The following is a 24,853-nucleotide window of genomic DNA, read 5'->3' as shown; positions in this document are numbered from 1 at the left end:
GTGAGATGCGTATAATTCGCATATAATTCTGCCTGACTGTGAAACTAAGCTTAATAGTTGAAAAGAGGGTAATACTTTAATTTTCAGTATCATGTAGCAAAACGATATATGTGAGATGCAATAAACAGATTGCAAACAGTGGTAACGTCAATAAGCAGTGAGCTCCTATCTCTTGCCTCTTTACAGGCTTTGCTTTAGGACGTCGTGTAAGCGAAGTCTTGACACACCTCGTACTAATGTCCACTATTAATTGTCCTGATGTTTTTGGTCACATAGTATAGTTATTTTGGAAACGAGAGAGTACAAACTACTATACATTGTGCATTTGTTATATTATGCATTTGTGTGCATGTGTCCTTCACAGCAGCTGTTATACGTCAAAGTACAGGGTGTTTAAAAAATGACCAGTATATTTGAAACGGCAATAAAAACTAAACGAGCAGCGATAGAAATACACCGTTTGTTGCAATATGCTTGGGCCAACAGTACATTTTCAGGCAGACAAACTTTCGAAATTACAGTAGTTACAATTGCCAACAACAGATGGCGCTGCGTTCTGGGAAACTCTATAGTACGATATTTTCCACATATCCACCATGCGTAGCAATAATATGGCGTAGTCTCTGAATGAAATTACCCGAAACCTTTGACAACGTGTCTGGCGGAATGGCTTCACATGGAGATGAGATGTACTGCTTCAGCTGTTCAATTGTTTCTGGATTCTGGCGGTACACCTGGTCTTTCAAGTGTCCCCACAGAAAGAAGTCACAGGGGTTCATGTCTGGCGAATAGGGAGGCCAATCCATGCCGCCTCCTGTATGTTTCGGATAGCCCAAAGCAATCACACGATCATCGAAATATTCATTCAGGAAATTAAAGACGTCGGCCGTGCGATGTGGCCGGACACCATCTTGCATAAACCACGAGGTGTTCGCAGTGTCGTCTAAGGCAGTTTGTACCGCCACAAATTCACGAAGAATGTCCAGATAGCGTGATGCAGTAATCGTTTCGGATCTGAAAAATGGGCCAATGATTCCTTTGGAAGAAATGGCGGCCCAGACCAGTACTTTTTGAGGATGCAGGGACGATGGGTCTGCAACATGGGGCTTTTCGGTTCCCCATATGCGCCAGTTCTGTTTATTGACGAAGCCGTCCAGGTAAAAATAAGCTTCGTCAGTAAACCAAATGCTGCCCACATGCATATCGCCGTCATCAATCCTGTGCACTATATCGTTAGCGAATGTCTCTCGTGCAGCAATGGTAGCGGCGCTGAGGGGTTGCCGCGTTTGAATTTTGGATGGATAGAGGTGTAAACTCTGGCGCATGAGACGATACGTGGACGTTGGCGTCATTTGGACCGCAGCTGCAACACGGCGAACGGAAACCCGAGGCCGCTGTTGGATCACCTGCTGCACTAGCTGCGCGTTGCCCTCTGTGGTTGCCGTACGCGGTCGCCCTACCTTTCCAGCACGTTCATCCGTCACGTTCCCAGTCCGTTGAAATTTTTCAAACAGATCCTTTATTGTATCGCTTTTCGGTCCTTTGGTTACATTAAACCTCCGTTGAAAACTTCGTCTTGTTGCAACAACACTGTGTTCTAGGCGGTGGAATTCCAACACCAGAAAAATCCTCTGTTCTAAGGAATAAACCATGTTGTCTACAGCACACTTGCACGTTGTGAACAGCACACGCTTACAGCAGAAAGACGACGTACAGAATGGCGCACCCACAGACTGCGTTGTCTTCTATATCTTTCACATCACTTGCAGCGCCATCTGTTGTTGAAAATGGTAACTACTGTAATTTCGTAAGTTTGTCCGCCTGAAAATGTACTGTTGTCCCAAGCATATTGCAACAAACGGTGTATTTCTATCGCTGCTCGTTTAGTTTTTATTGCCGTTTCAAATATACCGGTCATTTTTGAAACACCCTGTATTATTGCTATTGCAGGCTTAAACTTACTGCAGTTTGGGAGTGTTTTATTTATTTATTTTTTTAGCAGACGCGTCTCGTTTTTATTTACAAGGAGTGTTCATTGATAATTCTGGGAATGTAGTATAGATAATATATTTTTCCATATTGTTGTTTATAGATTTATAATGCTTTATTGAAATTGTCTTGACTGCAGTAACTAACGACAACGTTGAAAAGGTGCAACTGCTATGTACCCATCGTAGCTGTCACGCTGATGTTTACAACATGAATAACTGCCTTTTGTTTTCCTGCGTCACGTTTATTTTTCACATTTTACAAAAACTACCTGCATTCTGTCCGTTTTGTTCTTTGGTTCCGATGATGGCGCTTAGCAATTGAAACCAGTTAACCTTGGTACTGATTACTGCAAACAAGACAATTTCGATAAAAGCATTTGTGAGTGTTATATCGCATGTTCCACAGTACGCCGGGTATTCGTCCAGTCCCTTAGTAAGCGGGCCTGTTATCCAAAACCAAGTCACAGATTACAGTGTACGATATTCTCTGTTTCAGTGACTAACATTTATTATTGAAATGGCAATCTCTTACATATTATCTTTGATATCTATATTTACTCAATATCACAACACTAGACTAACCCGCTCCTCATTAGCAATGTTTGTTGACATGTCCTGGTTATTGCCACATTTGAAAATATGCGATAAACCAAAAGTGATAAATTACAGAGCAATTTAAATCATAATAGCACTCAACCTAGTCCGACGCACACCACAACTCATAAATGACCATTTAAATTACTACACAAAACAAAAGCGTAACTTACACTGACGAAATACACATTTCGTGAAGTTAGGTGTTACAAAAAGTACTTCCCTGTTTAAGAATTCATATCTTATCGAGAAGCTTACGTGACGGACCAGAATAAGTTTCTACTGTGTCAAACAGGCTGGACTGAGCTTTTATTGAAGCATGTAATATTTATACTACATCGTAATTTACTTCATAACTCAGGTGATTTGTATTCTTGATAAAACGAAAATCGTTTTTATATTTTCAAAACATTAAATTAATGAATAACATTTTAAAACTCCCAATTTGACGAAAACTAAGTTTAAAATGTTTAATTATCGAAGGAGTTTTCAAAACAACTCCCTAGTCAAAATACTTGCGCTATTTGCAGCCGAAAGTGAAAAAAAATTGTTTACCATAATAAATAAACATTATACCAGTATATAATTTAGCCATGAAAGCTGCCAACATCTGAATCATTTTTAACACTATTATTGTTTGCTGTTAATCACTTGCTTAAGAAGGTTATAGTGTAACAGGTAAGTTGATACTAGCAGTATTTCTAGGACCTTGGATGCACTGACACAAAACGTCGCCCTCAGTTTGGATGTATTGTAAAGAACATGATTGTAAAGTACTCTGCATATGGATCTACTACGAAATTCTCTCATGATAGCACTGAGTGAGTCTACCACAAATAAAGAACTGTAATAAATTTTACAGCAAGTGTTCTTGTGTAAAAAGCAGCAGAGAATATTAAGAGGTGTCTACATAATATTTTAGAGGACTGTTGAAACTACTCAGCGCATTTTCATCTTGGAAAAAAGCACCGTGACTCATGTTAAGTAAAAGTTTTTTCTTGAACAATTTAGTCTTTTTTTTTGCTATCACGTAGTTCGTTGTACAAAATTCATGTTATGTCAGTGCACCAACAAACTGTAGACAAGAACGCTGAATGCCAATTGACAGTGCCTACTTTCATGAAACTTTTTTTATAAATTTCCTCTAAGATATACTTTCGGTGCTTTTCCTCTCGTTTACATCTTCTAAAGTCATTTGCTTTTCTCACGATGACAGAGTTCCAAGTTGAAAGAGAATTTTGCTTGCCCAGTCACATTCTTCGATTTGTCTGCAAATGAAAGTATAACAAGAGAAAAAGCACTATGTAAAAGCCGAAAAATTGCGTAAAGTGAAAACCAGGTTTTCCCGACTTCATCCTCCGCTAACAACGATGGAAAATCATTGGGCCTGAGAACATATAAACAAGAAGGAAAACATCATCTGTAAATTGTCTGCCAAATTTATAAAGAAAAGTGTTTGTAATCTACAAACACCAAAATGTAGAAATATGTTATGTTTATGCCATATTTATAGTTTTATCACTGAAGGTGCTTTGTAAATAAAAGCGCTTCATGACTGATGGCAAAAACACTCTTGAACTGCAGTCAACCGAGAGAGGCGTTGCAGTGGCTATCACACTGGACTCGCATTCCGGAGGACGACGGTTCAAACCCGCGTCCGGCCATCCTGATTTAGGTTTTCCGCGGTTTCCCTAAATCACTCCAGGCAAATGCCGGGATGGTTTCTTTGAAAGGGCACGGCCGACTTCTTTCCCCGTCCTTCCATAATCCGATGAGATCGATGACCTCGCTCTGTGGTCTCCTCCCCCAAACAATCCAATCCAAACTGCAGTCATCTTAAGATGGGGAATTCAATAATGACTGATATAATGTATAATTTTGACACATCTCCAGCCTCTTCTTTTTTCTTTAGGTTCAAAACGAAATTATATTTCCTTTTGTTCATATAAGTAGTAAGTACACACATTTTCTCACAGATGTGGCCAATGAAGACAGTTTACATGTTTTGTCTTACAGTGATGAAAAGGTATTTAATTCATTTACCTTGTCTCTTACGGTAACTCAAACATAGACTTCTTTTCCTTCCAGGTATGTTCAATTGCACAATTCGAGACCCCAAAACAGCGCAGATCTGATTGTTGCTGATGCCACAGGTATTAAAGTTTTGGTACAAGTTAAAATATTGTAATTTATAGAAAATTTTAGAATTTTCGAGACACTTAGTTATCATCCTCAAACGGTAAATTTGGAAATTTACTTGTTAAAAAATAGAAACGTTCATCGGTGTGTATGACACTTTCCCAAAACGGTGATTATAAAGTTCAAACATTTGTACATTGCACGGGTGTTGTTGGAGGGCGTCAAGTCGATATAGGATGGACAATAGCGAAAAGGTAGGAAGCTGTTGGTTAGGACTTGGACAGAATGCATGTCATGAATCAAGACGGTAATTTGATTTGTGTTGCATAATTATTTTGTTCCACATTTGGTTACGTTTTTTGAGGAACTAAATAGGAACCAATTGTAGCTTTCGAACTTTAATTAATGTAATCATACTTATGGCCATTAAACATTGACAAAAATGCTAAAATAAAAATTATTGTTCACAATGACAATTAGGTAGTTTTCCTTTCTCGTAATAATGATTATTAGACAAAACTGAATGATAATTACCACAAAAGTGAAAGTGTCTTACATTTTTGTTATTTTTTCTGACGCCTTTATAAACAAATAAATTTTTTCCTTATTATTAACAACAAGAAGTAAATAATTACTGTATTTAAAGTTATTGATTTGCAGTTTGTTGTTAACAACTAATATACCTAATAATTTCATCACTCGCACAAAGGAAATACACTACTGGCCATTAAAATTGCTACACCAAGAAGAAATGCAGATGATAAATTGGCCAAATATATTATACGAGAACTGACATTTACGTTTTCACGCAATTTGGGTGCATAGATCCTGAGAAATCAGTACCCAGCCAACGCGATACCACAGTTCATCAAGAGTAGTGACTGGCGTATTGTGACGAGCCAGTTGCTCGGCCACCATGGACCAGACATTTTCAATTGGTGAGAGATCTGGAGAATGTGCTTGCCAGGGCAGCAGTCGAATATTTTCTGTATCCAGAAAGGCCCGTACAGAACCCGCAACATGCGGTCGTGCATTATCCTGCTGAAATGTAGGGTTTCGCAGGGATCGAATGAAGTGTAGATCCACTGGTCGTAACACATCTGAAATGTAACGTCCACTGTTCAAATTACCGTCAATGCGATCAAGAGGTGACCGAGACGTGAACCCATGGCACCCCATACCATCACGTCGGGTGATACGCCAGTATGGCGATGACGAATACACGCTTCCAGTGTGCGTTCACCGCGATGTCGCCAAACACGGATGCGACCATCATGATGCTGTAAACAGAACCTCGATTCATCTGAAAAAATGACTTTTTGCCATTCGTGCACCCAGGCTCGTCGTTGAGTACACCATCGCAGGCGCTCCTGTCTGTGATGCAGCGTCAAGGGTAACCGCAGCCACGGTCTCCGAGGTGATAGTCCATGCTGCTGCAAACGTCGCCGAATTGTTCGTGCAGATGGTTGTTGTCTTGCAAACGTCCCCATCTATTGACTGAGGGATCGAGACGTGGCTGCACGATCCGTTACAGCCATGCGGATAAGACGCCTGTCATCTCGACTGCTAGTGATACGAGGCCGTTGGGATGCAGCACGGCGTTCCGTGTTACCCTCCTGAACCCATCGATTCCATAGTCTGCTAACAGCCATTGGATGCCGACCAACGCGAGCAGCAATGTCGCGATACGATAAACCGCAATCGCGATAGGCTACAATCCGACGTTTATCAAAGTCGGAAACGTGATGGTACGTATTTCTGCGCCTTACACGAGGCATCACAACAACGTTTCACTAGGCAACGCCGGTCAACTGCTGTTTGTGTATGAGAAATCGCTTGGAAACTTTCCTCTTGTCAGCACGCTATAGGTGTCGCCAGCGGCGCCAGCCTTGTGTGAATTCTCTGAAAAGCTAATCATTTGCATATCACAGCTTCTTCTTCCTGTCGGTTAAATTTCGCGTCTGTAGCACGTCATCTTCGTGGTGTAGCAATTTTAATGGCCAGTAGTGTATTAATACAGTAAAAGAGAGACACACAGGAAATTAAAAGCTTTTTGGGTAGTTGGTAGTAAGTGTACGTTATTGGTGATATTTCCATGCATTGTAATGAGTATTTTTTGGGAAATGCTATGTAGAATTTTGATTGAATAAAGTGTGTTTTACGATGCTTTTCTTATGAAAAGACTTAAAGAAAATTCATTGTTTTTTTTCGAGAAGTGGAAATTGGTTTTTGCTTTGGGGCATCGTGTAAACCAAATGAATTCTTTTATCGCCACTGACTGAACACGAAGTATTCTGTTACGCAGTACTATAAACCAAGTAAAGAGTTGTAAGAGTTAGGGCAGGCCAGACTGGACGTGCCTGACCTGTCTTCAGAATTATCCATCAAAGCAAACTGGCGACCTGGCTAGGATGTCGTGGTGGCAGCACCGTCATGTTTACAGAGAGAGCATAGAGTAAAAGCATACAATCCACTACTTTTATAAGTGGAGACCAGAGTATAAAAAATGTTCAAATGTGTGTGAAATCTTATGGGACTTAACTGCTAAGGTCATCAGCCCCTAAGCTTACACACTACTTAACCTAAATTATCTTAAGGGAAAATACACACACCCACGCCCGAGGGACGATTCGAACCTGCACCAGGACCAGCCGCACAGTCCATGACTGCAGCGCCTTAGAGCGCTCGGCTAATCCTGCGTGGCACCAGTCTGTAGCAGATATTGTGAGTTCCATCCAGTAATAATTCTGTAGTAATATTTAACAAAGTCCTACTGCTGGAGATTTCGTTATTATTTACCAATAATGCTATGATGTGGGAAGGAGTTCAAGAAACTTCTCCCACTCCGTGGCACGTTTCTGAAGCTGAAAAACAGGAAGGCTAACACACAGGCACACATGAGAAAGTGCACTTCTGTGGAAAATAACACTATGAAACAATGAGGACTCTTGTTCCAAAAGTTTAAACTGAACATTCTTCAGTAGTATGCCTGTCAAGGCAAACAGCGTTTCTGACGCTACATTGTCTCTGGAGAGCTACACCTGGCTCAGGTTTTCATTTTCCTAAAACAGTTCTTCGAACAATATTGTTTTGTGTCAGACAGCTGGCCCTGTGTACCGCCTGGAGTGCGGGGATGGGTGAAGCGAATTCTGTTCACAGCTACCGGCGCTGGGAGTCAGCCTTTGACTGTAACCTGTTTATGATGCTCCTCCTTTATGATGCTTCTCCCTCTTCGTTTAAGTAAACTCGTATCTCGTCACAGCAACTTGGAATCGTTCTACTGTGTAGAAGAATAACGAGCCCTTACTGTAATAAAAGAGAACTGGCAGTTGGCTGGGCAGTCACTGTTAGTACTAAATATTATATGCAGTTATGATGCTATGATGTAACACAAGAGTGCGACTGCACTATGACCAAATGAAACGAGCATATATTATCACGATGCAAGACAGTTTTGGGAAAAAGTTGGAAGCAGAGCCCCGCTAGTGGACCAACAGTACGAGAGAGCAGGCGAGTCTTGTGGCTGTCTCCGTGAAGGATTAGCCTCCACTTTCGACGCAGGGACACTTTCGCCACAGAAAACCATGTTGTGGGATATGGTTGATCCTCCATGCGTATGAAAACAGTGACACAGTTATTCCTCTGATTTCTTCCACACTCACTGGATTTCTGTGGATTTTTTATTGTTGACGCTTGGAAATTCTGTAAATGGCATATGACGTACAAGGTAACATGCCCCGCACCGATGCTGGTGGCATGGTAGGGGAGGCGACAACGGCAGTGGGGGAGCTCTGTTCTGAATGGCCACCACACAGTAGGGAAGGTGCAGTGCGACAGCTGAAGCCTACTCAGTAGTGAATAACTTGCATTATACACTCTAAGAAAAAGAAAAAAGCTGGTGCACCGCAAAGGAATTATCCGAATGGGACCGAAATCATTAGATGTTATGTACATGAACGGAAAAAAAGGATTACAATTTCAGGAAATCGGATGAGCCATTTACCAGAATGATTGGTCCAAACTGAGCGAGTCAATAACACGTTGGTCAACCTCTAGCCATTATGCAAGTAGTTATTTGGCTTGGTACTGTCGGAGTTCTGAGATGTCCTCTGGACAGATCGTCATCATCTCCGTTTCCCATCTATACAGCATCTGGTCGGGTTGGGGTACCAATGGTACTTCGCCACTTTACTCGGTCTTTCCACCATTCTTCTTCCACAATTTGGTTCCATATCAGGTTTCTTCTCCTTAAACTCATCTTTATTGTATCAATCCATCTTGTTCTCGGTCTTCCTCTTGGCCTCTTGCCCTCAATCTTGAACTCCATCATTCTTCTTGGTATTCCTCCCTCTCCCATCCTCTTAAAATGCCCAAACAATTTTAATCTATTGTTTTCAATTTTCTCAGTCAACTTCTACACTCCAATTTCCTTCCTAACATCTTCATTTCTCACTCTGTCTCTCCCTGTCTTGCATAGTATACTTATCAGAAACTTCATTTCCCATGATTGTGTTCTACTTCCCTCTGTTCTAGTCATAGTCCAAGTCTGTGAGCCATAAATTAGTATGGGTGTGAAGTAAGTCATGTATAGCACCAGCTTGCACCTCATTGACACTTCCCTTCCCCACACCAAGCCCCTCACACACTGGAAAAATGTACTACTCTGTTGTATTCTTTTGCTAATTTTTGTCTCCAGACGAGCATTTCCCATTAATACACTTCCCAAATATTTAAAGTTGTCCACTAGGTTTAGCAAAGTTATTTGTTCTTTTACCACTTCCATTACTTCACTATTTTTTCAACTTACCATCCATTTTATTTTTTCCATTCTCCTCCAAACTCACATCTCGAGTGCTCTTCTTGAGTGTCCTACTTTCACAACCTTACACACAAACACTCGACACGTACCATTTAACCAAACTTTTTCTTAACTCGAACACCATTTTCGCGGATAATACTCGTTTCTGTTTCTGGAACACTTACTTTGTCATTGCAGTTATTGATCTTATTACTTTTTCATTCGTCCGCTTACCAGCTGGCATAGTCCCCAAACTGTTCAGTTTCACCATCTTTCCAACATCTTCTCTGCCGCCTACTCTCATCACCTTACTTTCCTTTGTGTATCTTTTCATTGCGTACTATCATAATTCTTCATTTCTCCATAGCTAAAAGAATTTAATAAAATACGACCGCCACATTAACGTTAATCGACGATTCGTCTGAAAGAGTAACTGTACACAAATAATTATCGTCCAGTTTCATTACTGAGATTCTTTTCCTAAACATTTGAAAACTTAATGTACTGAAAAGTAGCCTCAAACTTAAGTGGAAAGAAGCTATTTAGCATATCACCGTTTTGATTCGAGAGGGGTTTCTCGATTGCATATGCTATTTATACATTCACTCATCAAACAGTACAAGACTAAAACAATAAAATATCGCCAATTGGTATTTTCTGTGAAGTATCAAAAGCGTTTAATTGTGTAGATCATGTTACTCTCCTAATAAAATTCAAGTTTTATGGAATTGGTCGCTCTACACGCAGTAGGTTGGAATCACACTTAAACGGTTTTCAAAAGGCTGTCCTGAATAATTCGGACAATATCGGAATGGCAGAAAATTTTTATTAGTAGGGAGAAACCACAGAGAGAATCCCAGAGGGTTCAGTTTGGGATCTACAGCTGTTCCTTATATATGTGAATGACCTTCCACATAGCATTCAACAAACCGAATTGGTACTTTTTGCAAATGATTCAGAATTATAATAAATTGCATTAGACAGAAATCAACTGAAGAGATGGTTAATGATACGTTCCAAAGAATTATGAAGTGGGTCTCAGAAACTGGTCTACCCCTAACTTTTAAAAATTGCGCTATGTTCTGTACAACAAATAGGGTCATACCGATAGTTGAACTAGCACGTGAGCAAGAGACAGTAAACAGGGTAGAATGATCCAAATCTTTGGATTTACATATTCATGAAAAATTTAACTGTCAGAAACATATTATTGACCTTCTCAAACAATTGCACCATCACAAAACCTATATTCGCTAATGAAATTCGTCATATACAATCCATCTTGGTTTGAGAAGAATGGTTATATCCATACCTACAGAACCAGAGGGGGAAATGATCTTTATTACAGATTATTAAAGCTTTCAGTGAGTCAGAAAGGAATTGAGTATGCAGCGACAAAGATTTTTCATCATCTTTCAAATAATATAAATCGTTCTACAGGTAGAAAAGCAAGTTTTAAATCTTAGTTAAAATCATTTCCTCTGGAGAACTCCTATTCTGTTGACAAACTTCTACTTAAAAACTGGAGGACAGCAAAAAAAAAAAAAAAAAAAAAAAAAAAAAGGAATATACAGAATACAGAGAGAGAAAGAGAGAACTTTTGTTTTTAAGTGCGGTGTGCGGTTCTATGAGTAAGACTAAAAAGATAATGTGTTCCTTCATGTTAACGCTAATCAGGTATAAATATCCTCTAAACTACTCATTCCGCATCATTTAGATAAAAGAACCATACCATTCAGATTATCTATAGAACATGTAACTAACTAACATTAATCGAAATAAAGTGCTCTGGACCAAAGTGCTTTCGTGTGATCCTACTTACAGGACTGGACAGCAATATTGTGACCGATTGTGACTGATTTCAGGGCTGCTAGATGTGTTGAGATAGCAACACACCATCTATTATTTGGGCTGCTCGTGGGAAGACTTCATAAACACAGGAATCCCTGCTGAACTCGCGCAATACAAGGTAAATCTGGCACAGAACCGCATAATCGTCACGCGTCGTGGGTGATTCCACCCCTTTATTCCGAAGGGCGGCAGGATTCGGAGACTGTCACTTCTCGACCTGAGCACTTGGAGCGTTCTCCTTGCCATCTCTTTACTACCTGGCACAGGAGTCTCCGTACAACTTAGGTGTATGGGAAGTTCTTGATGATCGGGCACGTTATATGCAATGAAATTAATTGCACACAAGTGCCCAAAACTTAAGTTTAATCACGAAAGCAGTAAGTACAATTGTTCACTACTCTACATTTTAACCCTTCTTTATGTTTGTGATTTACTGTTGGTGGGGTGCACTCAGACTCGTTTTGCTGTCGTTGGTCCTTAGTTTATGTTTTTAATATGCCGTTACGTTGGTGAGGTATGCTACAAGAAGAGAGACGTGTCAAGGTAACCAAGAAAAATAGAACTTTATTACTGACACAGAGAATACACAATAAATTTGGACTTCTGAGTTTATGCATCTGGGCTGATGAGAGTTTTTTTAACACAACAACAGAACTTGAACGTATAATCTGAGTACACAGTGAGTCACAATAGGGGAACACTCTCGTAGGCAAAGTCCACATACGCTGCACTGATGAAGTCTCAGGTTTTGGCTGGCGTGCGCTGTGCTCTGATGTATAGATTCCGTCATGTGGTTGGTGGCTGGTTCGTAAGGTGTCAGCCGAGACCCCACATTCCTCTGTCCTACGGACGAGATGGCAGAACCATCTCGCTGTGTACTCTCAGGCTGTGACGTAGGTGACACTCGAGGATGCAGCAATGTTGGTTTCTTAGTACTTGTACTTGATACGATAATATGAAAACTCACCAGCTGAACCTTAAATTCACTAAAACAGGTGGGGGCCGCACCACAAAGGAATTATCCTAATGGACGGAAATCGGCAGAGACAAAAAAGTTATTACAGTTTCAGAAAAATTTGATTATCTATTCAAGAGAAATGTCTTCACAAATTGAGCAAGTCAGTACTGCAGTTGTCCACCTTTAGCCTTTATGCGATCAGTTATTCGGCTTGGCACCGACTGACAAACTTGTTGTATGTCCTCCTGAGCTATATCGTGTCATATTGTGTCGAACTGGCGTGTTACATCGTCAAAATCCCGAGCTGGTTCGTGGGCCCTGCCCATACGATCAAAACGTTCTCAACTGAGAAAGATACAGCGAGCTTTGGCAAGCACGAAAACCATCGCCGAGCGGGAGTGGGCACTATCTTGCTGAAATACAGGGTGATTCAAAAAGAATACCACAACTTTAAAAATGTGTATTTAATGAAAGAAACATAATATAACCTTCTGTTATACATCATTACAAAGAGTATTTAAAAAGGTTTTTTTCACTCAAAAACAAGTTCAGAGATGTTCAATATGGCCCCCTCCAGACACTCGAGCAATATCAACCCGATACTCCAACTCGTTCCAGACTCTCTGTAGCATATCAGGCGTAACAGTTTGGATAGCTGCTGTTATTTCTCGTTTCAAATCATCAATGGTGGCTGGGAGAGGTGGCCGAAACACCATATCCTTAACATACCCCCATAAGAAAAAATCGCAGGGGGTAAGATCAGGGCTTCTTGGAGGCCAGTGATGAAGTGCTCTGTCACGGGCTGCCTGGCGGCCGATCCATCACCTCGGGTAGTTGACGTTCAGGTAGTTACGGACAGATAAGTGCCAATGTGGTGGCGCTCCATCCTGCTGAAATATGAATTGTTGTGCTTCTTGTTCGAGCTGAGGGAACAGCCAATTCTCTAACATCTCCAGATATTGTAGTCCAGTTACAGTAGCACCTTCGAAGAAAAAGGGACCAAAAACTTTATTGGCTGAAATGGCACAGAAAACGTTCACCTTAGGCGAGTCACGTTCATACTGAGTTGTTTCCCGCGGAGTCTCAGTGCCCCATATACAGACATTGTGACGGTTGACTTTCCCGTTAGTGTGGAAAGTTGCTTCATCACTAAACACAATCTTTGAAACGAAAGATTCATCTGTTTCCATTTGAGCAAGGAAAAAATCACAGAAATCGTTCTTTTAATCTTATCAGCTGCAGACAGTGCTTGAACCAATTTCAGACGATAAGGTTTCATAACTAACCTTTTTCGTAGGACTCTCCATACAGTTGACTGTGGAATTTGCAGCTCTCTGCTAGCTCTGCGAGTCGATTTTCCTGGGCTGCGAACAAATGCTTGCTGGATGCGTGCTACATTTTCATCACTCGTTCTCGGCCGTCCAGAACTTTTCCCTTTGCACAAACACCCATTCTCTGTAAACTGTTTATACCAACGTTTAATACACCACCTATCAGGAGGTTTACACCATACTTCGTTCGAAATGCACGCTGAACAACTGTCGTCGATTCACTTCTGCCGTACTCAATAACACAAAAAGCTTTCTGTTGAGCGGTCGCCATCTTAGCATCAACTGACGCTGACGCCTAGTGAACAGCGCCTCATGCGAACAAATGTACAACTAAATGAAACTTTATAGCTCCCTTAATTCGCCGACAGATAGTGTTTAGCTCTGCCTTTTGTCGTTGCAGGGTTTTAAATTCCTAAAGTTGTGGTATTCTTTTTGAATCACCCAGTATAATCCCAGAATGGCTTGTCATGAAGGTTAACAAAACTGACTGTAGAATATCGTCGACGGACCACTGTGATTTAAGGATGCGATGATGACAATCAAAGACGTCCTGCTAAGGAAAGAAGTGGCACCCCAGACCATTACTCACGGTTATCAGGAAATATGGGGGGTGACGGTCAGGTTAGTGACCCACTGCTGGCCTGGGCATCTACAGAGACATCTTCGCTGATCATCAGGACTCACTTCGAAGCAGTACTCATCACTGATGAAAATTCTGCACCATCCAGTTCGGGACAGTTGACGATCTAACGTGGTAGCTGCACAGAATTTATCACGATATCCGTCCGGATATTGTGGTGTGGGTAACAAGCAGCAAGGAGGTACAAAAACAAATAGACATCCTAAATGATAAGGTCGAGAAATACGGAATGACATTTAGTGTGGAGAAAAGCAAGACCATGGTGGTAACCAGAGGGGATAGAGAGGGGAAGGAAAATGTTCTAGGATTTACAGGGTGTCTAAATACATGTGTCAGAAATTTCAGGGGTTTGCTCTTTACATCCAAACATCTGGAGCACAGCATTGGATGATAGTGAAACATGGACTGTGGGAAAACCGGTAAAGAAGAGAATTGAAGCATTTGAGATGCAGTGCTACAGAAGAATGAAAATTAGATGAACTGATAAGATTATAAACAGCCGACCAGTTGCAATGGATAAAGAATTCTTTACCTAGGTTTCGACATACAGGGCTATTACAAATGATTGAAGCGATTTCATAAATTCACTGTAGCTCCATTCATTGACGTATGGTCACGACACACTACAGATACGTAGAAAAACTCATAAAGTTTTGTTCGGCTGAAGCCGCACTTCAGGTTTCTGCCGCCAGAGCGCAGTGAGACAAAATGGCGACAGGAGCCGAGAAAGCGTATGTCGTGCTTGAAATGCACTCACATCAGTCAGTCATAACAGTGCAACGACACTTCAGGACGAAGTTCAACAAAGATCCACCAACTGCTAACTCCATTCGGCTATTGTATGCGCAGTTTAAAGCTTCTGGATGCCTCTGTAAGCGGAAATCAACGGGTCGGCCTGCAGTGAGCGAAGAAACGGTTGAACACGTGTATCTGGACATGCTGGAAAATTGGCTCATGCCACAACTCGAGACCGACAGCGCCGACTTCATCTTTCAACAGGATGGTGCTCCACCGCACTTCCATCATGATGTTCGGCATTTCTTAAACAGGAGATTTGAAAACCGATGGATCGGTCGTGGTGGGGATCATGATCAGCAATTCATGTCATGGCCTCCACGCTCTCCCGACTTAGCCCCATGCGATTCTTTCTGTGGGGTTATGTGAAAGATTCAGTGTTTAAACCTCCTCTACCAAGAAACGTGCCAGAACTGCGAGCTCGCATCAACGATGGTTTCGAACTCATTGATGGGGTCATTCAGCGCCGAGTGTGGGAGGAACTTGATTATCGGCTTTATGTCTGCTGAATCACTAAAGGGGCACATATCGAATATTTGTGAATGCCTAAAAAAACTTTTTGAGTTTTTGTGTGTGTGTGCAAAGCATTGTGAAAATATCTCAAATAATAAAGTTATTGTAGAGCTGTGAAATCGCTTCAATCATTTGTAACAACCCTGTACATGAATTTGTCTTCTTCAGAAGGTGCCAATTTTACATTAGTAAGGACTAATGTCCCATCGCCGTTTTTACAAATCTCGACATAGATCCATTTGTCAAAATGAAATATAGCCCTTTGAGGGTTGGACAGCGTGGCGGATTGTCAATCCTCTGGGCCCGGGTTCGATTCCCGGCTGGGCCGGGGAGTTCTCTCCATCCAGGGACTGGGAGTTGTGCTGTCCTCATCATCATCCTATCATCCTCATCGACTGCAGGTCACCGAAGTGGCGTCAAATTGACAGACCGGCACGCGGCGAACGGCCTGCCTGACGGGGGGCCCTAGCCATACGATTAAACAAATAAATAAAAGCTTACGTAAAGAAATGGAAAATACCTATCAGATCAATGTGTGCAATAACAGTTTCATGGTGTTAAAAAATAGGCAAATGGAAATAATGAAAATGCACCATGCTAGCCTAGTTTTAATACGCTGCTAGCTGTACCAACGAAGCTAAAGTTCAGAATAACACTACAGTTCAGAATAACGAGCTGTAATTTCGTGGCCGGCCGGTGTGACCTAGCGGTTCTAGGCACTTCACTCTGGAGCCAGGCGACCGCTACGGTCGCAGGTTCGAATCCTGCCTCGGGCTTGGATGTGTGTGATGTCCTTAGTTAGGTTTAAGTAGTTCTAAGTTCTAGGGGACTGATGACCTCACATGCTAAGACCCATAGTGCTCAGAGCCATTTGAACCATTTTTTTTTTGTAATTTCGTGTTTTGAAACTTGTCTCAGTCATTGACATGGCATGTTTCCATTATTCCCATTTGCATGTTTCTGTAGTGTTTTGAAGTGGTTGTTATTCACACTGGTCCGACATTCATTTTCCACTTCTGTACGTAGCGAGAAGCTATAATAACAGATGATGGAGTTCTGACTTACAGTTTGTATAGACGATGAGAGAAATGTTCTCAATATTTAACGGTCGTTACATTGTTCTTGAAGCTCGTTGAAGTCAACTTAACCTTTTTGTTTTTGATAGTTTTTTCAGATCTGAAGATGGCTATATAACATCCGAAACTTCTAATCAATCGAATGTAAAATAAATTTTTTGCGGTCAAGAGGAAAGATTATGTACAAAAAAATTTGAGGAAGTTTTTAAAATGTTTGTGAGTCTGCTAATGTATCATTTTCTTTCCACGAATAATAAATCCTTTGCAGAAACGTTGGTACCATACATCACGAAAAGCACTTGACCTATTTACTTCAAAGTTCTTGACTGATTTACTTGAAATTTCTACTTTTAGATGAAACGAAGTAGAAAATTAATGGTTCAAATGGCTCTGAGCACTATGGAACTTAACATCTGTGGTCATCAGTCCCCTAGAACTTAGAACTACCTAAACCTAACTAACCTAAGGACATCACACACATCCATGCCCGAGGCAGGATTCGAACCTGCGACCTTAGCAGTCGCGCGGTTCCGGACTGAGCGCCTAGAACCGCGAGACCACGGCGGCCGGCAGAAAATTAATAAAAATCAAATGCCTAACGAACACAGTGTATCGTGGCTAACTGACTAATTTCTGGCGCGAGGATAAATTACAGCGGCAATACCCATCTCGGAGATAGTACATCGCGGAACGAGGAAAGCTCGAGAATTTGACAGAAACATGGTTACAAACTCTTATTTATTATCCGTTCACCTCTGGTGATTCAAATACGCCCATATTTTAAAAGGATATAATATTCGCCGTTGACTGTAGGAATTATTTATTTCGTAATTGCTATTTAGGCCTTTGGGCCATTTTCAAGTGGTACTGCAAAGGATATTGCTTCTGCACACGTCAGACTTTAAAATTCTCTGACATGTATACATGTCACCGTCACAAATGTCAGAGGTTTTCAAAGTCTGACATGTGCTGAAACAAAATTGTTTGCAGTACCACTTGAAAATGGCCCAAAGACCGAAACTACAATTGGAAAATACATAATCACTACAGTCGACGGTGATTATGACGTCCTTCAAAACTTCTGCACGACTGTGAACCCCTAAACGAGAGAAATTAAATATGCTCTTCGTTTATAAGGGACTGCAGTTTCCCATGTGGCTTGCATTCGCTAGGAGTAGCAACAAGGCACAGGGCCAATTTCTCTGTGTGACAAATATTAAACATCATGGGCACCGCAGGGCACTGCAGCTAATCTGACATACGCTGGAAGTACAGAAGCAGATAGGCAGGCGAAAAATAAAAGGCTGGGTCAAGTGAAAAGAGACGACGAGGCAATTGGTCCGGAACAGTATGACATGAAGACAGCGTGGTATCAGGACCTGCCAATAGGAAGAACATCTTATATCTTATGATGATAATGATGATGATGATGATGATGATGACGACGATTTGGCTAGACATACAGGCACAGTAGGTCGAAGTACACTGACGTGACATAAGTCATGAGATAGCGATATGCAAATATACAGATGGGAGTAGTATCGCTTACACAAGGCAGTGCACTCAGGTGATTCATGTAAAAAGTTTCCGGCGTGATTATCATCGCACGACGAGAACTGATCGACTTTCAATGTGGAATGATAGTTGGAGCTAGACGTATGGAATAGCCCATTTCGGAAATTGTTATAGAATTCAATATTCCAGGGACCACATTGTCAAGAGTGTGCCGGGAATACCAAATTACAGACTTTACGTTTCACCATGGACAACACAGTGACCGGCGGCCTTCTCTTAACGACCGATAGCAGCGCAGAGTTGTCAGTGCTAACAGACATGCAACACTGCGTGAAATAACCGCAGAAGTCAATGTAGGACGTACGACGAAGGTATCTGTTAGGGCAGTGAGGCGAAATTTGGCGTTAATGGGCTGTGGCAGCAGACGACTGCTGTAAGTGACAATGCTAATAGCTCGACATAGCCTGCACCTCCTCTCCTGAGCTCGTTACTATATCGGTTGGAGCCTACACTACTGGAAAACCTTGGCCTGGTCAGATGAGGCCTGATTTCAGTTGGTAGGATTAGAGTGTGGCGCAGACGCCAAGAAGTCAAGGACTCAAATGGTCAACAAGGCACTGTGCAATCTAGTAGTGTCTCCATAATGCTGTGGGTAGTGTTTACATGGAATGGCTGTGTTCTCTGGTCCAACGAAACCGGTGATTGACTGGAAGTGGTTTTGCTCCTTTATGTGGAAACCATTTGCAGCCGTTCATGGTCTTTACGTTTCCAAACAACGCTGGAATTTTTATAGACGATAATGCGTTATGTCACCGCGCCACGATTGGTTTGCAGAACATTTAGACAATTCAGGAGATCTGGCTACTCAGGTCACCCGACATGAATCCCATCTAGCATGTGTGGGGCATAATGGAGACGTCAGTTCGTGCACAAAATCCTGCACTGGGAAAATTTTTGCAGTTATGGATGGATGTAGTGGCAGCATAACCAAGATTTGTGCAGGGGACTTCCAACGACTTGTTGAGACCATTCTACTTCGAGTTGCTGCACTACGGAAAGCAAAAGGAGGTCCGATACGGTATTAGGAGGATCCCATGATTTTTATCACTCCAGTGTGATTAATTGATCTGAGGCGGAGGCAGATGGACGGGTAGCTCCACGCACGGTTCTGCGTGCCGCGTAATCCGAGCCGCGCCTGCCTGCTTTTACCTCTCACCCCTCACCCCTTACTGCCCCTGTCCTGGAAGCTGCATTGTGTCGGCGCGCGCTCCTGGCTGAGCAAACAGCGCCGCGCGTTATTTTTTTAAAGGTCCGCCCTGCCGCCCCCACTTCACCCCCGTCCACCCCCACCACCCCCACCACCCCGTGTAATTTTAAACTCCCTCCCTCTTTAGCAACGGCGAGGTAGGCTACCGTCTGCTTCGCTGCCCACGCGGCGCAGAATAACGCAATATCCGTCGCGCTGACGCTAAAGCGACCCCCAGTCTACGACTACCGGCCTAAACTGCTTTTCCAGCCACTTTGCGCCCCGCACAGGCTGTCCCGAGCGTTTATGGTGGAAATGATCCTCTGAATATTTTGCGTGAGCACTATCCGGCAGCTTGATTGTACTTAAAAAAATAAAACCGATAAGTTGGAGTAGGACTCGTGCTCTCAGGTTTCTGTAGAAACAAAATAATGCAAATAGATAGTTCGGCTACAAGTTTCGACGATCTAGTTTGCCAAAATCAAAATATTCTTTGACTGAATTCACTTTGAAGCTTAAATTTTGTACAAGGCAAAGAGATCGTAGACTCTGGTACCTCTCTTGAAATTCAACTTTATGCATCTACCAGTTAGCCGACGTATTCTGAGGCGTGGAGTTGATCTATTATTCTGTCATTCTGTGCAACGGATTAATCTGAGATGTACCCTTTACCCTGTGGCTCCTGCAAGATGCAATTTCCACCCCCACACTACTACAGAAGTCAGACAGACGCTACTAACGTTCTAAAGAGAAATGCCTGAAAAAATTTCAGCAATAAATATCTTCTGGAGTCGTTCGCTGTAAGGAAATGACACAAAAATTCACAAAATTTCTTACATAACTAGTGGGATACTTGGGTACTGGAGTAGTGCTAGTTAGTGTAAAAAAACTAGCGAAAGTTATTATTTATTTTGCAAAATTTCTGAGAAATCACAATGACACTTTTAGTTATGAATTGAACAAGTTATATCCTGGTTCTATTCGGAATGTGAAGTTACCTTTCAAGGATAGGATTCGCTAATGAAATTTCTACACAAAGTTTATGATGGTAGTTAACTTGGCAGAATGGTTGAGAGGCACGCCTACTCAACTTGAATAATTATCCTTTAGAATGTTGCTAGGTGTGGTTGAGGCTGTTGCGTGTGAAATGCAGTGAAGTGTACTGTTGTGAAGGAAATATGGGGCTCGCAATAGCTGTAGCGCACAATACGGTAAGCTGCGATGACTGCTGTCTGTGCCACTCGCTGCTGGCAAATAAGATAACTCTCGTTCTATCTGTATTGACCTTCGCCAATCAAACTCTCCCCTATGCCTTGATGAAGTCAAGGATTCCTATTCGCCCCTATTCTAACGATTGGCGTGGTACACCAGTCAGATAACCAGTCCACCGCGATGCCACTCAAAATTCGCTCGCAGGCGTTTAGCTATAACTCTGTCCGTTCACACCGCACAATAAGTGTAGTGGCCAAAACAGTGAACAACGCTTAATCGCAAGGACTCAATATACAGTAGCACTTCGATTCGCTCTCGACAGAGGTGCTCTCCCAGTGTACTGAGGAGAGACTTGTTCCTCTCTCTTTGAGTACACATACGAGCGCACACGCTCTTGTTATGTGTTCTCGCTCCAAGAGCGACAACGGAATGGCCCCTCTCCACGCCAGACGTGAAGGGGTATATCTTTTGGTCTCTTCCATAATTCCTTCAGCTCAAGGCGTCAGAAATATCGTCTGCCAATCAGCATCGCTCTTCTAAAACGAGAGAATGACGTTTCGTTTAAAGCGATCAATCTGGAAACTTGTAGCTCTGGCGTTTGGCGTTTGCTGTCTCCCTGTGAAAATCTCTGAAACTACGTGCTATGTGTAAAGAATGCGTAGGCTGGCCACTCCCACACAATGTTGCGGAATTTGCTTTGAAGCCGAACATGGGTTTGTTCCGTTTTCCACTCTGGCTCACTCTGTCCGCTACGGGCGGTCACCGGTCGAAATAGGCTGGGTCCTCCTCTGAAGGGACCGGCGTCCCGTTGTGCGGCCTCTCTCCCGAACTAAAAGCCTCTGTGACCGTCGTGTCTGGAATCTATGTGTGCACTCCAGCCTCGAGTATTTCAACCACGGTGCACTCACTTGTTAATTGCATATCGTTTACATGAATTTATACAACATTGCCTTTATCTTATCGAGTTTGGGTTCGAATGAAGCGTCTTGATGTGCGTAACATGATTGTGAGGGCGGAACATGTAAGCAATGAAGGTCAGAAGACCGCCACGTCTTACAGTAAGAGAAGACAGAAGGACAACAAACGGCATATAGAACTGCAAAAGTCACTCATCAAAACCTATAGCGCACTTCTCGTTGACCTAGAAGGATGAAATTTGGCGAGAAACATGGTTTCACAGTACAAGTAAAGAAAAAATAAATCCTAAAGTTGTTAAATTAACAGTTTTCAGATATTTTCCTTTACTTGTACAGTGAAACCTTGTTTCTTGACAAATTTCATGATTGTAGGTCAACTGGAAGTGCCCTATAGCTTTTCATGGGTATCAATCTCAATATCTACAGTAAAAGGCGGGTATCGAACCGTTAGCCCGCCCTGTCTGACTACCCCCCTGAAGCAGATCTTAGGATCTCTTAATGCTCTTTAACATATAAATTACAACCTCAACACAAATGAATGATTAAGGCAACTAATACTGCTAAATGATAAACGTTGTTTCTCATTATACCTTTATTGTAGATTAAAAACCAACCCTTTATATTACAATTGTCTATATTTCCTGACTAAAATTGCTGATCAATTGCTCAACTCTTCCCCTTTTTATGGCCACGCGATCTAACATAAATAACGCGAAATGACTGACATCATCTACGTACCAAACACTAGAAGACACTACTTTCAAAGATGGTCTACGGTGCTGTGGAACCTCAGTAGATGGTTCAAATGGCTCTGAGCACTATGGGACTCAACATCTTAGGTCATAAGTCCCCTAGAACTTAGAACTACTTAAACCTAACTAACCTAAGGACATCACACACACCCATGCCCGAGGCAGGATTCGAACCTGCGACCGTAGCAGTCCCGCGGTTCCGGACTGCAGCGCCAGAACCGCTAGACCACCGCAGCCGGCGAACCTCAGTAGAAATGAACTAACGTGATGACAGCTGTTTAGCTTTACAGCCCTAATAAGCTGAAGCAATTAGCAACATCTCCGTATATACTGCGTCCAGTTCATCGGAGTGATGGTTCTCGTACACCTCTGCGACGATGGAAGAACTACATTCACAAAATAAAACACTTTCAAACACTAGGACGGCAGAAGGCGGTCCTCTGACTAAAATACTCTAATACTGTCTTCTCCTGTTTGTGTTCTACAGACGAGAAACGCGAACTCCCAGCCACAAGCATGAAATAACGTCTCAACGTAAGTATAGGCAGAAGAAGTACTCTCCGTCACTGAACGCTGCATACGCAACGACGATTTCCAACCCGGAGTCGAAGTCCACATTAGTACAAGTTCGCAACAGTACAGTGCCTAACTGTTCTAACTATAAACTTTCCTGAGAGCAAAGACAGCAAGTCCGTCTATATCAACAAAGCTGATACTGAGCGACCATCACACACGGGTTCTCAAAAACGGTAGACCACTTCCTCTCCACCGCTGGCTTCCCAGCAAGACTCGGCTCCCCTCCCTCGCAATTGCGGAAGGCGAATGATATTCTCGAAACCCCGGAATATTCTCCCTCTCCACAGATTATTCCGATCGCCGAGCAACCATATTTTAGTCTCTTGTCGTCCAGCGCGGAAAGTTTGTGAAGGAATACCTATACTCGCACAATGGCATGCTTCTGAGTAAAAATCATGGAAGTAACAGAGCCTGCTTGATTTCCGAGGTGACGCTTTCTAGTTTCACTCAGCTGCGTCCAAGATTTGCAGAGTTTCTGGTCATCCTTCCGGTCCCGCTTTAATACCGGGCCGAGTCCTCCCTCGGGCCTGGGTGTGTGTTTGTCCTTAGGATACTTTAGGTTAAGTAGTGTGTAAGCTTAGGGACTGATGACCTTAGTAGTTAAATCCCATAAGATTTCACACACATTTAAACGTTTCAAACCGGCTGGCCGCGACTCTGTTGTACTCCAGCGCTCCAGGTGCCCCGATGTCCATTTTGCCACTTCCTCTGTTTAAGCAGGACCAACACACCTGTGTGGGCCTTTCCACCCAGGGCTTGAGTTCCGCCTGCCGTTTCATTTCCACTGGCGTTCCAACCTCTACTAGTATAGGCAATCATTCATTACGCCATTTTGATAATAAAGACACTCCATCGCCTTCCATGGAAAAGCATTAATAATTATTGTCAAGGCATACGGCACAATGTCAGTCTCTTTAAATATTCATAGACAGGGTGGTCCTTTGATAGTGACTGGGCCAAATATCTCACGAAATAAGCATCAAACGAAAAACCTACAAAGAACGGAACACGTCTAGCTTGAAGGGGGAAAGCAGATGGCGCTATGGTTGGCCCGTACTACACGAATATGTAATAAAAATGGGGGTTCCTATTTAAAAAAGAAACGCAGTTGGTATCCGTTTGACCTATGGCAGCGCCATCTAGCGGGCCAACCATAGCGCCATCTGGTTTCCCCCTTCAAGCTAGACAACTTTCGTTCTTTAAAGTTTATTCGTTTGACGCTTATTTCGTGAGATATATGGGCCGGACACGATCAATGGACCAACAGGTATACAATGTACATGCTGCCAAATGATACCTAATTGTGGTTGTAGATCACGGCAAAGTATGTAGTTGAGTGCTGTAGGGTGCGAACTAACAAACACGAGCCTAACCCTGCAGTTGCGCTCTACGCTATGCTTGCGAATTTTACACTGAATTCCATCTTCAAGCGTAGTCATCTAAATTTCTCCTGTCTATATAAATGAAATCAGGCCTTGAGTGGTGGTAAGATCTGCCATCACCGACGAGAGGGCAGCGTGACACGTCATCTGTATCTGAGGTCCCGAATGGCGCTCCCATGTTTCGCCCTTAGATTGTTACTACCGATATCTGAGGGCTTATTTACATTATTGGCCATTAAAATAGCTGCACCACGAAGACGACATGTTACAAACGCGAAATTTAAGCGACAGGAAGAAGATGCTGTGACATGCAAATGATTAGCTTTTCAGATCATTCACACAAGGTTGGCGCCGGTGACGACACCTACAACGTGCTGACATGACAAAGTTTACAACCGATTTCTCATACACAAATAGCTGTTGACCGGCGTGGCCTGATCAAACGTTGTTGTGATGCCTAGTGTAAGGATGAGAAATCCGTACCATCACGTTTCCGACTTTGATAAAGGTCGGATTGTAGCCTATCGCGATTGCCGTTTATCGTATCGCGACATTGCTGCTCGCGTT

Source organism: Schistocerca serialis, chromosome 12 (assembly GCF_023864345.2).
Source record: "Schistocerca serialis cubense isolate TAMUIC-IGC-003099 chromosome 12, iqSchSeri2.2, whole genome shotgun sequence".
NCBI classification, from domain to species: Eukaryota; Metazoa; Arthropoda; class Insecta; order Orthoptera; family Acrididae; genus Schistocerca; species Schistocerca serialis.
This window is presented reverse-complemented; position numbering follows the sequence as displayed.